This window comes from Oryctolagus cuniculus, chromosome 5 (assembly GCF_964237555.1).
Source record: "Oryctolagus cuniculus chromosome 5, mOryCun1.1, whole genome shotgun sequence".
In the NCBI taxonomy this organism is placed as follows: domain Eukaryota; kingdom Metazoa; phylum Chordata; class Mammalia; order Lagomorpha; family Leporidae; genus Oryctolagus; species Oryctolagus cuniculus.
The window spans coordinates 123,171,479-123,189,723 of record NC_091436.1 but is presented as its reverse complement, the minus strand read 5'-3'; the positions used below and the strand labels follow the sequence as shown (position 1 = coordinate 123,189,723).

General features: G+C 42.3%; 1 protein-coding gene across 7 annotated transcripts in view; it reads right to left on the bottom strand.

Annotated features, from left to right (window-relative positions):
- Positions 1–6,985, bottom strand: part of ADGRF5 (adhesion G protein-coupled receptor F5) — a 108,732-nt gene extending 101,747 nt beyond the window's left edge. For 4 of the 7 annotated variants that reach the window (XM_070074013.1, XM_070074017.1, XM_008263014.4 and 1 more), the window contains exon 1: positions 6,497–6,985. The gene's annotated coding sequence lies outside the window, so the exon portion shown is untranslated. The remainder of the gene's footprint in view (positions 1–6,496) is intronic. The other 3 variants (XM_070074015.1, XM_070074020.1, XM_070074021.1) reach the window with 2 other exon arrangements.
- Positions 6,986–18,245: the final 11,260 nt, after the last annotated feature.

The window sequence follows — 18,245 nt, the reverse complement described above, 5'->3', positions numbered from 1 at the left end:
CTATCTGGCAGAAAGACTATTATCAGTGTGGCTCATTTAGCAGGAAAGGAGAAGTGGGTGGAAGGCAGTGCTGATGAACCTGATACACAGCTGGCAGCCAGCTCCTGCCAGCTTTCTTCCCTCCCCAAAGTTAAATATATCACTCGCAGATCTTGAAATTCAGAGAACTGGTAGAACCATTTGCTTTTTATATTTTAAAATCAGAAAATCAGATTTCTGAATGGCAAAGAGCACATTTCCTTTTTATGAATAAAGAACACATCAGGGTTGAAACTCTGAGCCCTGCTGCTATTTGTCTCGCTGTATTTGGGCTGAAAATGAACCAAAATGCAGCCATTTTCCATCAAATGGGAATGTGTTTGCAGCACAAGAAGTAGCCCACAATTGTAGTTAAAGTGTAACCCAAGAAGAGTGGTTTGGAGTGAACTTTTCCCTCCTCATTGTTCTGAATTGTTGTGCATTTTCCTGGAAGTCCAACCTACCCCATTGTTGTTGCAAAGACCCCATTTGAAAATTACTGCAGCAGATATGTTGGCCTAGCAAGGAAAAAGTCGGCTCTTGTCATTCTAGCCTGATGATTTTCTTTGCAGATCTTTGTTTGGTGGTTTGGATTAGGGCACTGACATCATGAGACTCTTGGTAGCTTTGAACGGGAAGGGACCTTCAAGGTCGTCACCCGTTCTCCACCCAGTGTGGGCATCCCTTTGGGAACACTGGACACTAATCTTCCAGGGTGCTGGAACTCTGCCTGGGACAGGGCGTTCCCCACAGCACAAGCTCACCCTCTCTTAGACAATTTCAATGCTGGGTAAATCCTTCCGCACATTGAGCTGAAATCTATTACCCTATAATTTCCATTCACTGATCTTCGTCTGGCATCCTCTTTTCCCACATAAGGCAAACTTTCACTATTTTATAGTAGCCCTTTACATGCAGCGAGACTCATTTTATACTTCAAACGTCCCCTGAATTCCTTCTACTATTCTACAAATAACAATTGTCATATTTTCACCATCTTGGCCAGTGCTCTCTTTTAAAAAATCTGGTATATTTCGAGGCCAACGCCACGGCTCAATAGGCTAATCCTCCGCCTAGCGATGCCGGCACACCGGGTTCTAGTCCCGGTTGGGGTGCCGGATTCTGTCCCGGTTGCCCCTCTTCCAGGCCAGCTCTCTGATGTGGCCCAGGAGTGCAGTGGAAGATGGCCCAAGTGCTTGGGCCCTGCACCCCATGGGAGACCAGGAGAAGCACCTGGCTGCTGCCTTTGGATCAGCGTGGTGCTCTGGCCGCAGCGCGCCAGCCGCGGCGGCCATTGGATGGTGAACCAACGGCAAAGGAAGACCTTTCTCTCTGTCTCTCTCTCTCACTGTCCACTCTGCCTGTAAAAAAAAAAAAAAAGAAAAAAAGAAAAAAAAATCTGGTATATTTCTTGAAGCAAGGTATTAAATGTTTTGGTGAATCAATCTTCTCTACAACCTTGTGTGCAAAATAGTAGCATATTTTTTCAGAAACAAAGCTAAGACTTGAGAAGATCTAATTACTTATTTAAGGAGGTGGCTGATGGGGGCTTTAAGAGCTTCTCTGCCCCTTTCAAGTCCAATGCATGCCTCTGATTAAAAGGAAATGTTGAGGAGCTGGCTCTGTGGCACAGTAGGTTAAGCTGCCACTTGCAGCGTCAGCATCCTGCCTGGTTGCCAGTTCAAGTCTAGGCTCCTCCAGTTCCAATCCAGCTCTTTCTGCTAATGTGCCTGGTAAAGCAGCAGAAGATGGCCCAAGTCCCAGGGCCTTTGCCACCCATTTAGGAGACCAAGAAGAAATTCCTGGCTCTTGATTTAGGCCTAGCCCAAGTTGTTGTGGCCATTTGGGGAATGAATCAGCAGATAAAAGATTTCTCTTTATGTGTCTCTCCTTCTCTCACCATAACTTTAATTTTTAAGTATAAATAAGTCTTTTTTAAAAAAAATGAAATTTGGGGCTGACACTGAGTCATAGCGGGTTAAGCCACCACCTGCAGTGCCGGCATCCCTTATGTGTGCTTGTTCAAGTCCCAGCTGCTCCACTTCTGATCCAGCTCTCTGCTATGTTCTGGGAAAGCAGTAGAAGATGGCCTAAGTCCTTTGGCCCCTGCACCAGCATGGAAGACCTGGAAGAAGCTCCTGGCTTCTGGCTTTGGATCAGTTCAGCTCTGGCCATTGTGGTCATTTGGGAGTGAACCAGTGGATTGAAGATCTCTCTCTCTCTCTCTCTCTCTCCTCTCTCTCTGTGTAACTCTGACTTTCAAATAAATAAATAAATCTAAAAAAAATGACATTTTGAGCCAGATAAACCAAAGTTGCTCTCAGATACAGTCGGAGGTCTATGCCAGGTCTCTAGTAAATTCCTAGCAAGATGAACATTCCCTTGGTTGCTATAACTTGAATTTATCTGTAGAGAAGCATGTGAATTTGGGCAGTAAGGAAATGATGAGCAGAAAACACCCAGGCTGCTGAAAGGCAGGTGCATATGCAGGAAGTACGCAGGCAAAAAGATGGCTGAGCAACAGCAAGAAGGAATTCAAGCTGTCCTGGAGGCGTCTCATCTGGAAGCTGCAGATGGTGGGAGAGCAAGAGATCAGGCTCAAAGACAAGACGAGTTTTCAGAGTGCCTAAGCAGTTTTCTTCAGTCCAAGCCCGGTGGCTGTGTGTGGAGAACAAATACCAAGAATGTGTTGATTCTCAGTTGTCCATGCATGCCATGGGAGTGCACCACCTGAAAGCAGATGACACTGCCCCTCACCCCAGCACTTGCTTCTAGATGAAATCTGGCAAAGACTGTAATCTTTAGGTTGAAAGGAAAATCCTCCATGTGGTTAGAAAAGAATGAATCCTTGCAGTTGTGCCTCAGTGAAGTCAACGTAAGGGATAGGTTACATTCCTACATGTTTCTAGATTTTTTTTCTACACCATTTGGTAGGGCTACTTCTTCTGGCTGCTTTTCCAAAGCAGAGATTGCTTAAGGATGACATTGCCTCCCTGCTCAGCTGTCCTACTTCAAACCAGCCTGAGACCCAACAACTAACCCTGGTTAGTGTATTCCTTTAAGCTCAGGGCACTATTCCCTGGGAGCCATTGCTACATTGTACCCTAGGAAAGGAACCAAAGGCCAATGATAACATCTATGGCTGAGTAGAAGAGCAGGCAAGGCAGTGGCATGACACCATAAAGATCTCTGCCGATTTACTTGGGGAACTACAAGGCACAGCCCTCCAAGTTATCATGGCTTGCAAGGATGTAATGAAAGTATACTGAAAATAGAACATGGTAAAAATTAAGAATGGGAATCTGAGAGAGAGGGAGAGGAAGAGTGGGGGGGGGGCGTAGGGGGAATTCCACTATGTTCCTAAATCTGTATATATGAAATCTATGAAACTTGTATAGCCTAAATAAAGTTAAATAATAAAAAAGAATGTCAATGAAGAGTTTCTCTGAATATGGTTTTCTCTGTGCATCCCATGAAGGCATGGACTTCTCTTCCATGTAGCTGTCTTGTTCACAACTTAAGAAAATCAAGATTCAGAAAAAGCTTGTGAATACTTTCAAGGTCACATAGAAAGAGAGTTGCAGGTGCAGGAGTAAATTCAGGTCTCTAAAACATAGCTCAATATAACCACACCATCTTCAAGCTGATTATAAATCAGGCTTTTTTTAGATTTCCTATGAAAAAGCACACCCTCTGGACGGGGAGTTGCATGGAGGTAAGATTCACATCAGCTGCCATTTGAATCCCTAGCAGAAGGCACTCTGCCTGGCATCTAGAAGATGCTCTGTACATATTTCTGAAAAAGTAAGTGCCTGACTTGGAGTGATAAAGTATGAGGGGCACTGGTAGGGAAATGCCTAGTGAGATAGCCTATCCACCGAGACATAAGAAATAGATTCCAAAAGGCATAGATAGCACTTAGTAAACACTCAAAATATTTAGTGAATAAATGAACACAGTGATGTTTCTGAAAGGAGAGTCTGCAAAAAACTCATAGGGGTGGACAATCTCCTTGGAAAACTTCAAGCTACAGATCTTTTTTAAAAAATCAAAGATTTATTTATGTATTTGAAAGGCAGGGTAACAAAGAGAGGGAGAGTCAGAGAGATCCTCCATCAACTGGTTCACTTCCCAGATGGCTGAAATGGCTGGGGTTGGGCCAGGTTGAAGCCAGGAGCCAGGAGCTGCTTGCAATTATCCCATCTAGGTGGCAGGGGCCCAAGTACTTGGACCACCTTCCCCTGGTTTTCCCAGGCCATTGACAGGAAGCTGAATCAGAAGAGGAACAGCAGGAATACGAACCAGCCCCCAAATAGGATGCTTTAGCCACTATACTACAATGCAGGCCCCCCCAAACTATAGCTCTTAATCTGATAATCAATTTGGGTTCTTCAGACAAGCTGTGCTTTCTGTTTGTTCACTTGTTCAAAGAACATTGATTGAGCACTCCTCAAAAGTGAAAATAAACACAGCAACCACCTTTTAGTGAATTAATGTGCTAAAGGCTTTGACAGGGGTGATTTCACCTCTTGACTTAAAATCACAGACCTGAAGGGCATTTAGGCAAAAGTGCCCTGGATGAGATTTGGGGGTAGGGGGTGGCTACAAATCAGGCTGCAATGGGTAGAAATTGGAGAAAGTGAATGTGGCTACCCAGATAGGGAGAACAGCACACATGGACAGAGGTAGGTATTAGGACACTCCAGGCCTGGGGAAATGCAAAGTATGCAGTGCAGCTGGAAGGTTAGGTAATGACAAGTGAGGCTGGGCAGGACATTAAGAAGCAGACCTTGAAAGCTTTATCTATTCTTTCTGAGGTTTGACGTCCATGTCAATCACCCGGGGGCCATGGTGAAAATGCAGATTCCATGAGTCTGAGGAGGGGATAAAGAATTTGCATTTCTTTTTTGTCAGCTTTTTTGATTAACACATAAACTGTATATGTGTGTGGGGTACAGTGGGACATCTCAGTGCCTGTATATAACATGTACAGATCAAATCAAGGCGATCAGCATTTCTAGCTTATCACTGCTTAATATTTAAAGCCTTCAATTTCCTCTCTTCTTGTTCTTCATGAAGTTTTAATAGATTATTGTCAACCACAGTCATACCTCCCCATGCACTGTAGAACCCTAAAATGTATTTGTCCTATCTAACTGTGTTCTGGTGCTGTCTTCCAGCACCCTTCCAAACTGCTTCTGTCTCACCATTCGACACCCAATTTGACATTTTCATCTTCCACGTGTAAGAGAACAGAGGGAATTTATCTTTCTGTGTCTGGCTTATTTAATATAATTCTGTCCAGTTCTATCCATTTTGCTCCAAATGGTAATATTTCATTCTTTTTTATGACTGAATAAATAAACTCCCAAATCACGCCCAGTGCATCTGGTCCCTGAGCTACTCCACAGGTGATGAGATCCAAGCAACAAGGTGCAGTGGTAATGTTTCCACAGTTGGGGGATGGCACCATGAGAATTGCATTTTCTCAAGAAGCCAGTAGCAAGATATGGAGGATGAACTAGAGGGGATTGTTCTGAGGTAAAACATGTAAGTGACAAAAAATGATCAGCCTCTGAACTAAATAAGCTGAAGAGGAATAGAAATGGTCCAATGAATAGGCATACAATGGTTTATACTGTATGAAGTCAGTATGAAGCTGGTTATGAGGACAAAATGAAATAATAAAAACAAAGGAGGCAAAAAGAACCCTCCAGGGAAATATGTAGTGCGTGTGAATGAGCCTGGACCCCTCAGTGGGTCTCAGTGTACACATAAACCTGAACTCCATCAGTGACCAAGCAGAGCAGCCAGCTAAGGACGGAGCATCATCTCTGGGGGTGGTCACCACCCAGGGTAAAGGCACCAGCCTTCACTGTACACACTGTCACTACTTGCATTGACTTTCAGGAACCCTGGGGAGAACAACAGTTGTTCGCCTGGATAGTTATCATTTCCCTGAACATAGTACTTGGTCTTTTACTTAGAACTGACAGGTATCCGAAGTTAGAAGCATCTGTTTCTATTTCTTTTAGAAAATCCCCTGTCAATTCTAGTACATCTTCAACTGAAAAACTCAGAACAACAACAAAAAATGTATGGTGGAGCTCTACATTATAGAAAAGATGTTGGGAAACATTTTTCCCTTTGTGCAGAAGCCAAAAAAGATACAACTTTTAATGATATTTGCCCTCCAAACAGTATAAGGACCGGCTCCACATTCATATTCTATGTTGGCTGACATTTTTTACCGAGATGGACAGACATAAAGAAAAAAAAGAGAAAAAAAAAAAAAGAAACCGCTTTGTTATCTCCCCTCTCGATCCTTTGTAAATTTCAGCGTCTTATAACTCAGTGAATCTCCCCAAGTCACACAAAACACACAGGCTACTAGAAATGCCTGCTGGACAAACACAGCTCCTTCAAAACAGTTTGATCCATACTCAAAAAGACAAAGCAAAATAACCCAGGTACCTACCTTTCTCTCCTGTGGTTAGCTGACTTCTGAAAATTAACCCTGTACTGAAGACTTTCTCTGTTAGGTGAGGCGAAACTTAAGGGCATCCCATTCAGTCATACAACCAGAGTCGGGTGGAGTTTCACAAAACCAGACTTCAGATGTTTGGAGCTCAGGCAGCTTCCAGACCTTAGAGAGCAGAGGTGAGCTGACTGCCTTCAGTCCTCTGCTGCAGGAAAGAGCTGTGAGATACTGTGTGGCTGGAGGTGTGGGTGGAGGCAGAGGGAAGGGAAGTGATATGGGAACTGTAATAAATAAGAGATCCTCTCCACATGATTTCCTGTATTTGATGCCTCATGCCTCTCTCCAGGCTCCCTAGAGGAAATAAGAAATTTAAACTTGTCCTTTGGCCATTGGAAGGAAGAGAAAAAACACGCTGAGAACCTTGATAATGAGAATGAACAGGGCAATAGGCAGGGAGCTGATGGACCAGCTAGCTTTACCTTTCACCGAGTGTTTTTTCCCACAGTTTTAGAAGTGTTTAATTCTGCAAAAGTCAAGAATGCCCTCATCCTCTTCCTCTGAGCTGAAGCATGCTCTGGCAATGGTCCAGACTTCATGTTACAGAGCAGCTGGTGAGAAGCAGGTCACCAGGGAGAATCTGTTCTCAGCCTCAGAACAGACCCCCCTTTGCCCTGTCTTCAGAAAGGCTGAGAGACTTCTTTTCTACTCTTGGAACTACTTCTAAACTTCACAGTCCATTTTGCCCTAGGCCCTAAAGAATAATTTGAAGGCTACTATCCATAGATTTTTGGAAGTAGGACCCTCTACATATTTTGTGGATGAAAATTTGTAAATGAAAATGTGAGACTATTTGTTCAAAAATTAGGAATTTCAGAATGGTGAAAAGAAAGCATTTAATCATGTATAGGGGCTCTCCTGAACACAGGGCCCCTGTGTAGCTGGGCAGCTTGTGCTTCCATGAAGGGAGCTCTGGGCTGTGTTGATCTCAACGAGCTGAGTTGTCAAGAGTATGGGGCCATCTCTGCTCTATTTAGTGAGGTGCCAGTCGTTGAACAGCAGTACACTCAGGAGCTGGTGCAAGGAGAAGATGCTGGGTGTGCACAGGCACAGATCACAAAGACTTCACAAAGACCACCAGTGGTCTCCTTGCTAAGCTTTTGTTGCACCTCCAATCCATTCTCTTGCCAGCAGCCAGAGCAATCTGTCTCAAATGTGATCTTCGCGAGTGATTCCCAGGCTGAAAATCTTCCAGTAGCTTAAGCATCAAAACCAAATACTTTACCAGGGCACAGGCTAAGCTCTCCTCAAATCTCACCTCTGCCTGCTCTTTCCTCACCGCTCCTTTTCACTTCCTCTTCCCCACCTCTCTCCAGGAAGAATGCTCCTCCCCCATCCCCATTCTCTAATCGTTTGAATCACATATTCTCCAGAAAGCATTTTTTTTTTTTTTGGTCCAGTTCCTGGGCTCCTTTGATGTAATTCCTTCCTTAGCAAGCTATGCTTTGCTCTCTCATAACTCTCAAAGGTAGGAGGTCTGTGTAGTTGTCTTTTGACTCTTGCTGAGGGCGTGGATCTACATTTCAGAATTACCACCTCAAGACACAAGACCCAGCAAAGCCTGCTTTGTTTAAGTTCGTGGTTAATAGGAAGAACATTATTAATTACTGTTACGCATTACCTTTCGGTAAAAGGAAAAACACATGACTCAGAGGAAAACATAAGGTTGTTAGAGTTTACAGTTTAAACTCTGCAGACAAAGTGAAGGAATCCTGCAAGTGACGTCGCAGTGCTGTTGTTTAATATTTATCAAATTGTCACTGTCATGTGCTGTAATTTCTGTTCCCACAGAGTGTATAGGCAAGGGCTTCAGAAAGTTCATGGAGAAGGTATATTATGAGAAAACTGTGCATGGATTTCAAAAAATATTTGTACCAAAATAAACTTCTATTTTTATTCCATTATCCCCTGACCTTTTTAAGTCCTCTAGTATTTTCAGTCAACAATGGCCTCTATTGAGAAAATGAAGCCTTAGACATGCCCACAAGAAGGAAAATTTAAAAGTTAGTGAGGAAAATGGGAAGTTGTTGGAAGTGAGGAGACAGAGAGAGGAAGAAGGAAATGACAAGCAGGGGAGTCAGAAAGAGGAAAACAGGAGCGAGACTTAGGGGAGGAAGAAAGGGAGGAGGGGGAAGACTGCAGAGCCAGGGAGAGGAACCAGGATGGGACAAAGGCCAGAGAACAGGGAGGGGCTGACAGTGGGAGGAAAGCCACAGTCTCAGGGCAGGATTCCTTGGAGAAGCAGTGGACCACAGGCAGGCTCTGCGTTCCCTGCCAGGCTCCCGTTTATCACTGTACACTCCTCCAAAGAATCAAATCTGTGTTTCTAGAAGTCCAAAGGCAGAGAGAAGTCTAGGATGTGCTACTGTGCTCTTATTACAACACGAAAAGCGGCTTCTGGGTTTTGCTTGGACTTTGAGACATTATTAAAGCCATATAATCATGTTTCATCTCAGGGCTTTGAATGCTTCCACGACAATGTTACAACTAGAATTTCTGAGCACGTATTCCGATTTCTTCTTTCAGTTATACTTGGCTGAAAAGACCCAGCTAAAGCTGCCTGATTGGAATTCAAGCTATGGTAACAGAGACCCCCAGGGAGAGCATAATATATTCCAAGATTATAACCAAAATGTGCAAGCTTCTGAATATCTAGTTGTGTGCACTTAATCAGAATTCAATGTATGAGTGTATCTATAGTAACTTGCAGATATTTATTAGATCAAACTTTTGAAGCCTTGTAATGAATCAATATGACTTCTATGTCTAATGAAAAAAAGAGTGGAAGACTTTGAAATGGAGAAAGATGACTGGGTATCCTGTCAACAGAATGCTGATGGACTTTATGAGGAGCTGAAACTATAGGAGTCAATATCTTTGATTAGCTGTCATAATTCTGAAAGATGCAGAAACTAATAGTAATATAAATTATTTTGTCTATAGAAATTCAAATTAATTTCATCCAGTAGAGAGATAACTGATTTCTACCCTGTAGAAATTATTATTCCAAGTGTTATATTTTAGTGCATTACAGGATATTAACTTGTTTTGCATCTATAAGCAAATTCAAGTCAGCATTCCTGATTATCTACATGTAGATATATGTGCTTTAGAGATTTTGCTTTGAAAAAATTTTAGCATCTTACTGGTCCTTTCAGAGTTAAGGCAAATCTCTGACACATATTCACTTTATATTTGTATAAGAGTCATAATCTCTTTTAACAGTCAGCAGGTGATAACCAGGAATTTGCAGCAGCAGAAATGCTTTATTAAATATTTTTCCTGGTTTTATTTGTTCACTGAGCATGTAAAATAAAAACAGAGAATAAATTAAGCATGTTGATTTTCAAAGTAAGTGACATCAGCTGAACAATTAGATGGAACATATAAGGAAAAGAATGCATATTGGTGCCGCCTCACACAGGCACCAAAATGTAAGGAAAAGCAGAGTAGAGAGGAGTCAGGGTGAAAATTTACAGCCAGACTGAATTCACTCGGAGAAAATAAATCTGCAGAGTTGGGTGACCAACCATCGGCATGCACAATGAAGGAACATGTGACAGGAGGCCCAGGCAGTAGCAGGCTGGGCTTTTTTATATGTTAGGAAGGCTAGGGGTGAGGTTGGCGGTAGGGGGCAGCAGGCAGAGGTGAATCCCTCCATACTGGTCTTTCAAGTGGCCACTGGGCCACTGAACCTGGGCAAGTGTTGCAGTTGGAGGAGCGTGGTCGGGGCAAGAGGTGCGAAGTCACCATACAGACCCCAGGAGTCTGGTGAAAGCAGGCCTGAGGTGAGCAGCCCGCAGACTCATTTATTTCAGTTAGTACAACAGCTTATATAGCCAAGACCAGCCAATCTGGTCAAGGGGTGGTCTATGCCCCAACCAATCATAGCCTGTTGCCAGTCAGACTCTTGTCACCAGGCAGTTTCTGAAACCATTCAATCACGGCCTACCATCAGTCAGGCTCTGTTGTCATATGGTTTCTCTGTTGTCATGTGGTTTCTGAAGCCATCCAATCACAGCCTGTTGCTAGGCAGTTTCTGTTGTCAGCGGCCATCTTGGCATGACCTTTTCACCTCAGTGGCCATCTTGATATGATCTTTTCACCTCATTCCACCACAGGGAAGAATGCAGGGATGGGTTGTAAAGACAATACAGTGTGCGACCAAATTAAGATTCAGGGATAAGGAATGCATTTTGATCTTTATTTATCTTTTGGGTAATGAGCTAGAATGGCAGAGGCTTATGTTTTTTTTCCATCAGTACAGAGTTTCAGTTAGGGTGGGATTATGTAGAACAGCAAACAGACACACATATAACAGATGCCATTTTGGACCAGATTAAACCGGTACTTCATGAAGTACCATGAAGTGAGAAGACCTTGATAAGCTTACATGGTTCTTTAGACACTGTTTTTAGAAATTCCAGTCACATAGGTAACTCTCTACCATCAATCAAGTGTAGCAAATCCCTCAACAAAGGGGGCAGTGACATTTGACAGAAAGAAATTAGGAAATATCAATGCCTCTGTGTGGTTCTGTTTGTCTGCTATACTTGTTGAAATTTTTAAATTTATGTCACTTGCAACACATATATTTTTAATATCAAAGACAGAATTACTTGTCTTTGATTAATGGTCTAGCCAATCAATTCCACTTGACTCACTGAAACTCAGGGCCAGGTCAACACTGGAGTTTTTTTTTATTCACGTTTTTGAAGTGAATTTGTTATTAATTCTATCATTAGAAGAGGAAAAAATTGCCACAGCTGACAGCTCAGTGTGTAAGCTGAATGTTCCCCCTAAGAGAAGGATTCCTGATGTGGAGTCCTACTGAGAAGTACAAGTATAAACAGTATAGCAAGTAACAAACACACAGATCTGCTAGGGACTCCAAGATTGCTTCCCACACAAGTGTGAATCTGTGGTTGTTTCTCAGAGCTGGAGTTAGCCTTGGGAATGGAGAATCTGCCATGCTGGGGCTGGCTTCACCTGCATTAGCAGTGAGGCTGGTCTTGTTCCATTTGCAGTTATTTTCTTGGCCCACTACTATTATGTCTATCAATGAAAACAGTGATAAGAGGCACTGCTGAGGTCTGCTAAAAGCTCTACAACCTCCACTGTTTCATTGAGATGAAAAGGCATGTGTACATCAAATGTTTCAAAGAGAGATTATACAAGGGTACTTGGCAAAAGTGTCTGGAAAATGGAATTAAAAGATGCATTTTTAGTGCAAGAAAATGTTGAAATCCATGAATTTTTTTCATAATTTGAATTTTCCAAGAACATTTTAGAGACAACTCTTTTAAGATAAATGTTCACTTGAAGTAAGGCAATTGATCATTTTCATATGCTTCCCCTGAAAATAGAGGTGTTGGGAAATTTTAAGAAAAAGAACTACACAGCTCTGTACATACATAAAGCCAGATGCTCAGGATACTAAGAATTCTCAAAGACTGCTGTGTTTTGGTGGGGGAACGTAGGCACTTTCACACATTACAGAGTGAATGAAATTTAGTAAAGCATTTTAGAAAGCAATTTGCTAATGTCAGCGTTAGTTCAAAACGCTGATCACTGAATATATCCTAGAAAAATTATTGCCCATGCCTTGGTATATAAGCAAAAAATACAGGTGTTCAGTTGCCACATTCTTTATAATAACCAGATTCCAAAGAAACATTTGTTGTGCCTTAGCAGGAAGCTGGACAGGAAAATTTTGGTATTATTATGGAAATAATGAACCAGGTCTCTGTATATTAATATGGATAGATAATAATAAATAAATAAAGTGGGGGGAAAAAAAGCCAGAGAGAAAAAAGTGAAAAAAGTCAGTCACAAAAATGTATAAACAATGACATAAAATGAATAAAATCTATACAATGGGGAGAAGGCATAGAAAAGGAATAATCAGAGAATAAAGAATTGGCCACTTTATTCTATATTTTAATATAAAAAAAATAAAAAATGGCAAAAGACCAATATTGAATTCTGTGAGGCATAAAATACAGATGCTTGTAGTTTGCCTTTAAAAAATGAAAGTCACTAAAACATAATTTTAAAAAGTAAATTCATTCTGAGTCTTAGAGGAAACATTGTTTTCTTACTCTCTATCTGTGACTGAAGTAGAAAAAAAACAATTAGGACAAGAACCCTGGGAGCGATCACAATGATCTTTAATCCTTGGCAAAATGGCAGTGGTGTGTCATCATTGACTGTATCTCAGGCTTGCTCACTTCTTCTTGTGAGATGAAACCCTGTGAGCTCTGAGCCCCTACGCAGACAGCATTCTCTACAACCTTCCGCCAGGCACTTTATTTATGGGTAGCTGAGAATGCTCATGTGCCATTTAATATGGTTCAGCAGAGAATGTGTAAAACTTCACTTGATAGATCTAAAAATTCCCCAAAGGAACTTGTTTTAAAAATGTGTGTTTTGGGGCCAGCATTGTAGCATAGCAAGTAAAGCTGCGCTTGCAATGCCAGCATCCCATATGGGCACCGGTTCAAGTCCGGCTGCTCCTCTTTCAATCCAGTTCCATGTAATGGCCTTGGAAAAGCAGCAGAAGATGGCCCAAGTACTTAGGCCCTTGTATCCAAGTGGGCAACATGGATGAGTCTCCTGGCTCTTGGCTTCAGCCTGGCTCAGCTCTGATAAGTGCAGCAACCTGGGGAGTGAACCAGTGGATAGATCTCTCTGTTGGGGGCTGGCGCGTGGCTCCCTTGGTTAATCCTCCACCTGCAGCACTGGCATCCCATATGGGCACTGGGTTCTAGTACTGGTTGCTCCTCTTCCAGTCCAGCTCTCTGCTGTGGCCTGGGAAAGCAGTGGAGGATGACCCAAGTGCTTGGGCCCCTGCACCCACATGGGAGACTGGGAGGAAGCACCTGGCTCCTGGTTTCAGATTGGCGTAGTTCCAGCTGTAGTGGCCATTTGGGGGGGTGAACCAACGGAAGGAAGTCCTTTCTGTCTCTCTCTCTCACTGTCTAACTCTATCTGTCAAATAAACAACAACAACAACAACAAAATCTCTCTGTTGTCTCTTTCCTTCTCTCTCTGTAACTCTAACTTTTCAAATAAATAAGTATAGCTTTTTCTTTAAAAAAACTGTTTATAATTTTTATAATTGGAGATTTAAAGAATAAATGGTTACATTCGGGTGATGTAAAGAGGAACTTGTTCTTCACAACTAAGGCACTACGTATCAGAGTAATCCTGTTTGCTTTCTTTGGTTACTTGGTTTGGTTTGTGGCGTTTTAGCAACAAACCACCATAGGATGAGAATACACAAAACATTTTTATTTTATTTGTTTTAGCTATTGGGGGTAGAGGAGGAAGCTGTGGCTTTGTGGGAAAATGTCCTAAAGTTCTCTAAACTGTCATTTTCATATTAGGCAAGGGATGAGCCTTGTCTCAACCTCACACCGGACTCTCCCATTCATTGTCTCAGATGGAGAAGTAAATAAACAAAGACCATGTCCCTTTACAGATGTGGCTGGGGGAAATCACCTCCCCCTGAAGGAGGTATTAGTAGGTTAATGCCACAGTCCCAGGAGATGCAGGTATTTCTGATTCTGGACCCTGGATTCCTTCTCTGCTGAGGCATTTCTGGGCCCCAGCACACACAGCTCAGAGATGAGTTAACAGCCCCCTCCTTTCTAAGGAGCTTCCATCGCCACATTGCTTGCTGTCCACCTAGCTGTCCATTTTGATCACCTTGGCAGCCTGCCAGCCACAGATTCTCCTCTGTGCCCTACACCTTCCCATTCCTTTCACTTAGCCATCACCCCTTGCTCTTGGCTTCTCCTTGAAGACTGGACCTGATTCACATGTCTACCCTGCACTATGCATCACTCTCTGTCATTTCTTCATCCTCACTCTCAAGACTCCAATCTTTAACTTTCTTGAGCCCCTTGTCACCAATGGCTTCATCCCACTTCAACAAATTCCTCTGTACTGTTGCCATTTGGGAGCAATGTTCTTTCAAAATAGATGATGAAATGGGGGAGCAGGATGTACTGTTTACCTCCCCTCCTCACTTCGATAGAAAGTTTGCTTCCATGGAGAATCCCAGTCCTTCTCCCTCCTTCCTAGCGCTCTGACTACTTCAAGCTACTTTTACCTACGACCAACCTCAGATGCCACCATTTGAATACTCTCTGTCAACCTCTCATCACTATAGCTCACTTTCTGATACTCCTCTGTGCCTGAGGGACCCACCAATCCTTCTTCCCCTCTTTCTTTCTCTGTAACCAATGGAGAAGCTCATAACAGGTAGTTAAAGAGAACACAAAAGGACACTGCAGAGCTAGCCTCATCTGGATCCTCACAGCTGCTTGGCAAGAATTTCCAGGGCTCTGTAGCCTAGCTTTTGAGATCTGACCGACTCATCAATCCTTAATCCCTTTGCCTGAGAATAGGTTCATGTCTCTTACTCCCAAATATTTAGACATCAGACCTTCCCTTAACTCTTCCCATCCTTGGACTACTATCCTATATTTTCTCTTCCATTTTCTTCCAACTTCTCAACCCAACTGAATTTCTTCCTCCTCTCTCTGAAGCTCTCCTGTTAAACCACTCTCTTTGAAATTACCAATGACTTTGGGCTAACAACAGCTTTTCTTAGGTCTCATCTTTCTCATCTTACAGCTTTTAGCATGCCAATCCATCTTTTATGAAGTTCTCCTCTCATCTTTGCATCTGCACTACTTGGGGTCTCCATCTTCCATTTTGGTTCTCTCTCCTAACCTGGCTTTTCAACTTCATTCCTCCTTAAATGAGAACATTTCCCAAAGTACCTAACACCCTGTGTTCTGTTTTGGCACTACCATTCTTCCAGTTTCCACGTTCAAATCTGAAGTATGATAAGTAACTTTTCTTCCTCCTGTCCCCACTCCACATCTTCCCCAGACCCAAGTCAGCTTCTAGGACCTGCTGATCCTCCCTTTGACAGATGCTTCTCATATTTCTCAGTTATCATATCGATTGCCATCAGTCCATGCCTGCCTTATCTCTTCCTGCCTCAACTACTGAAACATTATCCTCGGTCTTTTCTGCCTTTCAACTCTGTCCTCCTAACCTACAGGCTAACTTCCTTAAAGCACTGCTGATTTTGAAACCTTCTTCTGAGACTCCTTGCATGGCATCTGTGCTGCACACACACCCTGTCCATCAAGAAGTTTTACTCTTTAGGCTATTATTCAAGGCTGTCCCAGTCTACAACCAGCCACCTTCCCAAGCAACTTCCTCCACTGTTTATACTCAGCCTTGGCTCTGAACACAAAAGGACACAAATTAATCTCCTCCCTGCCTCCTCTAAGCCTTGTCCTTTCATCTTTCAAAGAACTAAGTATCCAGCTGGAATTCTCCTTTTGAGTCTCAAACAGGTCCCATGTCCCACAGGAAGTCTAGCTCCACCATAAACCCTTCTCTTAAATGGTGCTGAAAGTAATCTGTCCTATCACTAAAATCCTAGAGCCAATATTGTCTGTATCTCTTTGGTAGTCTTCCCTGCCTCATATGTTATCCATTTATGACCTAATAACCAAGCTATTCAAATCATAATAAAAATAATGACAAAACTCACTGAGTACTTACTTCATGCCAGGCACTTGATATACATTAACTTATTTAATTGCTTCAACAAACAACCTCATGGAAGCTTTCAGCCTTTCCTTTAGTATAGAAAAGAGAATGGCAAGTGTTTCCAACTCATATATTGTGATGAATCCACCAATGACTCACCCTTCTACTCTCCATTCCGCTGCGATTCTCAAGAAGTGGGGCTGCACTACGACCAACATTGAATGGTCTACCACTTGGCCGTTGCTCTTTTTTTCTGCAGTTGAGCATCCCCCATTTCAGCAAAGCCCCATTAACACAAGGCTAGCAAGTTGAACAGTCTGGGAAAAGGGAGAAGGGTAGCTGTCTCATAGCCCAGGAAATGACTTAAATGGATCACTGTACGTCATCATCCTAAACACCCTTGATCAACACTCCACAGGGAAATGCTCTGGCTGATGTGCTCTTCAGCCTCCATCTGCATCATGTTGCTTAGGCTCCTCTTCCTTCCCAGAGCCTTCTGACAGAGCCTTCCTTCTCTCCCTTTCTTTGGTCCCACCTCCTACCTGCTATGTAAATTGCTAATTCCTCTCATTTCACTGTGCAGAGCACAGTGAGTTCCAGAAACAATCCTCACTATTTAATTATTCATATGCAAAAAGCACCAAAATTATAGCCTTAGTAATGAAACTGTGCAGAAAGTCAATAATTAAGAAAAGCACTTTTACATTAAAGTCTGATGTTTGAGAGGCATCAGTTCATTGAGAGGAGGATGAGCAATCGGTGACATAATTCTAGTCACTTTGAATTTGGCCCCAATCTCACTCAAAAACTTTTAGCTTTATTTTTCCCTTGATACTGGAGTATCAGATACTTTTTTTTTTACTACCATGATAACTTTCCTTTGGGCTATTGTATAGAATAAAATGAAAAGTGTCTAATTATAAGTGGCAGAAATTCAAAGGGCAATGATTCTTTACATTTTATGTCTCACAACCTTTCAGTCATCATTAGAGAATCTGGACAAAATTCTTGGAGAAACAAGATCCATGCTCTTCATATGCCCAACACTCCATACTCACTAAAGAGACTATGTTCAGAGGGACCCCCTCTCATTTATACTTACTGATTTTATATTTCAATAATATTTTAGTCAGTAATAAACATCATTGACACAGCTCAACAAGCCCAATACATTCATGTGCTAACACAGAAAAAATACATTCATTAATACTTGAAATGAAATTTCTATTATTTTTGGAAAATCTTATAGAGTGGGGAAGGCATTTTGATGTAGCAGGATAATCTGTGGCTTGGGACGCCCACACCTCATATTGGAGTGCCAGGGATTGAGTCTTACCTCCACCTCCACTCCTGATCCAACTTCTTGCTAACACACTGGGGAGGAGCAGAGACTCAAGTATGCAATCCCTGCCACCTTTGTAAAAGACCCAGATGGAGGTTTTTTGCTGTTGTTGTTGCTGTTTCTACTGTGTCAAGCATAGGATTTTATTTGTTTTTTTTTTAACTTTTATTTAATAAATATAAATTTCCAAAGTACGACTTTTGGATTACACTGGCTTTTTCCCCCCATAACCTCCCTCCCACCCGCAACCATCCCATCTCCCGCTCCCTCTCCCATTCCATTCACATCAAGATTCATTTTCAATTATCTTTATATACAGAAGATCAATTTAGTATATATTAAGTAAAGATTCCAACAGTTTGCACCCACACAGAAACACAATGTATAAAGTACTGTTTGAGTACTAGTTCTACCATTAATTCACATAGTACAACACATTAAGGACAGAGATCCTGCATGGAGAGTAAGTGCATAGTAACTCCTGTTGTTGATTTAACAATTAACACTCTTGTTTATGGTGTCAGTAATCACAAGGGTCTTGTCATGAGTTGCCAAAGCTATGGAAGCATTTTGAGTTCGCCAACTCCGATCTTATTTAGACAAGGCCATAGTCAAAGTGGAAGTTCTCTCTTCCCTTCAGAGAAAGGTACATCAGATGGAGTTTTTGACTCCTTGTTTTACTTGGCCCAGCTCCAGTTGTTACAGACATTTGGGGAGGAAGCAGCAGACAAAAGATTCTCTCTCTCTCTCTCTCTCTCTCTCTCTCTC